General features: G+C 48.5%; 1 long non-coding RNA gene across 1 annotated transcript; it reads right to left on the bottom strand.

Annotated features, from left to right (window-relative positions):
- Nucleotides 1-3,663: 3,663 nt before the first annotated feature.
- On the bottom strand, nucleotides 3,664-4,563 carry LOC122937818. Its single transcript, XR_006389924.1, has 3 exons — nucleotides 4,502-4,563; nucleotides 4,028-4,152; nucleotides 3,664-3,713 (listed from the first exon to the last, which is right to left on the bottom strand). It is a non-coding gene; the product is annotated as an uncharacterized LOC122937818 (long non-coding RNA).
- Nucleotides 4,564-5,634: the final 1,071 nt, after the last annotated feature.

Below are 5,634 nucleotides of genomic sequence, written 5' to 3'. Positions count from 1 at the left end.
GCGATGTACGATCATTTCAGAATTTATGAACTCCTGGTTCCATGATGTCTACAGAATTGGGTCAATTCCCCACAGGCATTTATCCTGCAAGAGGAGCTGAGCTGCCAGTGGGGTGTTAAATGTAAACAGGTGGCCAGGCTTTGAAGCAGGGCCACCTGTGGAGACTGGTTTGCTCTGCCCAACTACCCCTCACCCTGAGCAAATGGCAGGACTTAAATCATAACTCCACATATTCCTCACAAGAGGTAATGATTCCGGAGCATCTTAAGGAGTTCTGTGTGACAGACAGAGAAATCTGAGGATGCCGGGGAGCTGGAGTAGATATCTGGTCTAATGTGCACCAGTTTTCTACTCAACATGTTGTTAAATCAGTGAAGCCGTGGAAGTGTTGGTGCAAAGGAAACACAGGTGGCGCCACTGAGTGAGTGCAGGTCTGAGGCCGGAGAGTGAGTGCCATGAAGGAGTCACAAAACTGTGGCAACTCACTACCTCAGAGCCTGATCCACTATGGAGGATGAACCACAGATCTAGGGTGGAAGACCTAGCACATTACAGGAAGCCACCTGTCATCTACGAATGGGAGAGACAGACTATGGATCCTCCTTCCCTAGTAACTGGGCCAAGGAAGAGATGAAGAGCAATCATCTGCTGCACCAAAAAGGGGCATCTGTCCCCAGACATCCCCAGCAGCTCCTGGAGGAGAATTACTTCAGCAGGAAGCCTCCTGAGATCCTTCAAGTGAATGGAGCCCATCAATATGTCTGACTAATAAGGCAAATGCAGGGACCTAATGTCATGTGTAAAGAGTCTAACTTGTGGTGCTCCTCCATTACACGTCACTGCACACACGTGTATACACTGCACATGACGGGTCTTACCTTGTGATATAAGAGGCTGGTGCTCCTCCATTACATGTCACTGCACACACGTGTATACACTGCACATGACGGCTCTTAACTTGTGATATAGGAGGCTGGTGCTCCTCCACTACATGTCACTGCACACACGTGTATACACTGCACATGACGGGTCTTACCTTGTGATATAAGAGGCTGGTGCTCCTCCATTACATGTCACTGCACACACGTGTATACACTGCACATGACGGCTCTTACCTTGTGATATAAGAGGCTGGTGCTCCTCCATTACATGTCACTGCACACACGTGTATACCTGCACATGACGGCTCTTACCTTGTGATATAAGAGGCTGGTGCTCCTCCATTACATGTCACTGCACACACGTGTATACACTGCACATGACGGCTCTTACCTTGTGATATAAGAGGCTGGTGCTCCTCCATTACATGTCACTGCACACACGTGTATACACTGCACATGACGGCTCTTAACTTGTGATATAGGAGGCTGGTGCTCCTCCACTACATGTCACTGCACACACGTGTATACACTGCACATGACGGGTCTTACCTTGTGATATAAGAGGCTGGTGCTCCTCCATTACATGTCACTGCACACACGTGTATACACTGCACATGACGGCTCTTACCTTGTGATATAAGAGGCTGGTGCTCCTCCATTACATGTCACTGCACACACGTGTATACACTGCACATGACGGCTCTTACCTTGTGATATAAGAGGCTGGTGCTCCTCCATTACATGTCACTGCACACACGTGTACACACTGCACATGACGGCTCTTACCTTGTGATATAAGAGGCTGGTGCTCCTCCATTACATGTCACTGCACACACATGTATACACTGCACATGACGGGTCTTACCCTGTGATATAAGAGGCTGGTGCTCCTCCATTACATGTCACTGCACACACGTGTATACACTGCACATGACGGCTCTTACCTTGTGATATAAGAGGCTGGTGCTCCTCCATTACATGTCACTGCACACACGTGTATACACTGCACATGACGGCTCTTACCTTGTGATATAAGAGGCCGGTGCTTCTCCATTACATGTCACTGCACACACGTGTATACACTGCACATGACGGGTATTACCTTGTGATATAAGAGGCTGGTGATCCTCCATTACATGTCACTGCACACACGTGTATACACTGCACATGACGGCTCTTACCTTGTGATATAAGAGGCTGGTGCTCCTCCATTACATGTCACTGCACACACGTGTACACACTGCACATGACGGGTCTTACCCTGTGATATAAGAGGCTGGTGATCCTCCATTACATGTCACTGCACACACGTGTATACACTGCACATGACGGCTCTTACCTTGTGATATAAGAGGCTGGTGATCCTCCATTACATGTCACTGCACACAAGTGTATACACTGCACATGACGGCTCTTACCTTGTGATATAAGAGGCTGGTGATCCTCCATTACATGTCACTGCACACACATGTACACACTGCACATGACGGCTCTTACCTTGTGATATAGGAGGCTGGTGCTCCTCCATTACATGTCACTGCACACACGTGTATACACTGCACATGACGGCTCTTACCTTGTGATATAAGAGGCTGGTGCTCCTCCATTACATGTCACTGCACACACATGTATACACTGCACATGACGGGTCTTACCCTGTGATATAAGAGGCTGGAGCTCCTCCATTACATGTCACTGCACACACGTGTATACACTGCACATGACGGCTCTTACCTTGTGATATAAGAGGCTGGTGCTCCTCCATTACATGTCACTGCACACACGTGTATACACTGCACATGACGGCTCTTACCTTGTGATATAAGAGGCCGGTGCTTCTCCATTACATGTCACTGCACACACGTGTATACACTGCACATGACGGGTATTACCTTGTGATATAAGAGGCTGGTGATCCTCCATTACATGTCACTGCACACACGTGTATACACTGCACATGACGGCTCTTACCTTGTGATATAAGAGGCTGGTGCTCCTCCATTACATGTCACTGCACACACGTGTACACACTGCACATGACGGGTCTTACCCTGTGATATAAGAGGCTGGTGATCCTCCATTACATGTCACTGCACACACGTGTATACACTGCACATGACGGCTCTTACCTTGTGATATAAGAGGCTGGTGATCCTCCATTACATGTCACTGCACACAAGTGTATACACTGCACATGACGGCTCTTACCTTGTGATATAAGAGGCTGGTGATCCTCCATTACATGTCACTGCACACACGTGTACACACTGCACATGACGGCTCTTACCTTGTGATATAGGAGGCTGGTGCTCCTCCATTACATGTCACTGCACACACGTGTATACACTGCACATGACGGCTCTTACCTTGTGATATAAGAGGCTGGTGCTCCTCCATTACATGTCACTGCACACACATGTATACACTGCACATGACGGCTCTTACCCTGTGATATAAGAGGCTGGTGTTCCTCCATCATGGCCTCCTTGTACAGATCCTTGTGTCCTTCTATATACTCCCACTCCTCCATGGAGAAATACACAGTGACGTCCTGACACCTTAGAGGAACCTGACAACACAATGACACCGTCATCACCCAGACCCCTCCAGTGCTGTTACTGGAGAATTTCCCAGCATTCCCAGCAGTGTCACCTCTCCAGTCAGCAGCTCCATCATCTTGTGGGTGAGTTCTAGGATCTTCTGCTCATGTATCAGGGGGTGAGGGGGAGGCTCTGTGATGGGGTGAGGGGTCCTACTCCGCCCTCCTGACTCCTGGAGATGGATGATGGGAGTCACACAGTCCCCCGATGTCTTCTTCACTATTGTGTACTCCTGTGGATGGAGAGAGACACTTAGGGAATAAACCCTTCAGGGGCCATGTGCTCTCCTCCGGCCCTTTCCTCCTGGTACACCGTGCCTACTTACCTTCTCATGGCTCCTACAACATGACTATTGGTCACTGGTCACATGATACATCACTCACCATACTGGGGGCTGATCTTCAGGTTCTCCGTCACTTGGAAGGTCTGGAGGCCGTTCTCCAGGACCCTGGACTCTTCCTATCACTTCCTATGATGGATTCTCCTTCCCGATGTCTGACTTGTTACAGAATACAATAAAGAGGAGAGAAATCTAGAAAAGTTTACCTCTCCGCTCAGCAGGGAGATGATCTCCAAGGTGAGGTCTAATATTCTTCTGCTGATCTCCTTCCTGTCCATCCTTGGTGGATCATTCAGGAGAAGGGCCGTATTGCTGGTTTTCTTCATGACGTCTCCAAAAAAAGGAATAAAGGTTAATCAGTGAGTCCCATGTCCCCAATAATGAGGCCGAGAAAAAGTACAACTCATCCCGCAAAACTCAGACCCTCATAAAGCTGCACTGACGGGAAGACCCTGAGCTCCGGGTGTATCTAAGCTCCTGGCAGTGAAAACCTCATACTCAAGGAGCAGATTCTCTCATTAAGCACTGAATGATGACAACCCCCACTGTCCCCACTACTACTCCCCCCATCATACTAAGCTGAGGAGCGGAGAAGGATTCCTTGTGTGTAATGGAGGAGAATCTCCAGAGGTGACATGTCTGAGCTCCCCACCACACTGTCTCCTCACAGCTCATCTTACCTGCAGGCTGGAGGAATGGCTGATACCAGAGAGAACAAGAGCTCTGACTACCGACCAGGACCTGCCCAGTATCTGCTGCACTGCCAGAGCTAAAGGACCTGCGGTGATGTCACTGTCATGTGATCAGTGCAGGGGGCGGGGCTTAGCAGTGGAGAGGAGAAGAGGTGGTGACAGGACTGTGATGATGGTCATGTGACATGATGGGCGGAGCTCCTGTGTGAGGAGGAGAAGGCAGTAGAGCAGTGAAGGACAGGTCTCTAGTCGGTGACTATTTCCAGAAGGAGCTTCTCGGTGTCTTCTATGGGGGCAGGTCTCATTGTGTGAGCTCCTCCTCAGTGATGGGATGGACGGGCCTCTCATAGAACTGTCTCCCATTTGCAGCGCTTCTTCATTCACTGGTTCATAGTCAGACATAAGCATTTGCTCGCTCTCTGACTACATTGTTCTCTCTTTGCAGTTTCGCACCCGGAAGGTTCTGTATTTAGTAAGATGTGTGTCTGTTCTGTAAGATCCGGAGAACGAGAGCCCACATCCCTGTATAGGAGATAAAAGGTGAATACCAGGGGACTTCCAGAATAATGCCCTTAATATTAGTCTCATAGGACACTACAGGGAGTGTAGAATTATTAGGCAAATGAGTATTTTGACCACATCATCCTCTTTATGCATGTTGTCTTACTCCAAGCTGTATAGGCTCGAAAGCCTACTACCAATTAAGCATATTAGGTGATGTGCATCTCTGTAATGAGAAGGGGTGTGGTCTAATGACATCAACACCCTATATCAGGTGTGCATAATTATTAGGCAACTTCCTTTCCTTTGGCAAAATGGGTCAAAAGAAGGACTTGACAGGCTCAGAAAAGTCAAAAATAGTGAGATATCTTGCAGAGGGATGCAGCACTCTTAAAATTGCAAAGCTTCTGAAGCGTGATCATCGAACAATCAAGCGTTTCATTCAAAATAGTCAACAGGGTCGCAAGAAGCGTGTGGAAAAACCAAGGCGCAAAATAACTGCCCATGAACTGAGAAAAGTCAAGCGTGCAGCTGCCAAGATGCCACTTGCCACCAGTTTGGCCATATTTCAGAGCTGCAACATCACTGGAGTGCCCAAAAGCACAAGGTGTGCAATACTC

This window comes from Bufo gargarizans, chromosome 1 (assembly GCF_014858855.1).
Source record: "Bufo gargarizans isolate SCDJY-AF-19 chromosome 1, ASM1485885v1, whole genome shotgun sequence".
Taxonomy (NCBI): domain Eukaryota; kingdom Metazoa; phylum Chordata; class Amphibia; order Anura; family Bufonidae; genus Bufo; species Bufo gargarizans.
The sequence above is the reverse complement of the archived record's forward strand: the minus strand, read 5'-3'. Positions and strand labels throughout refer to the sequence as shown.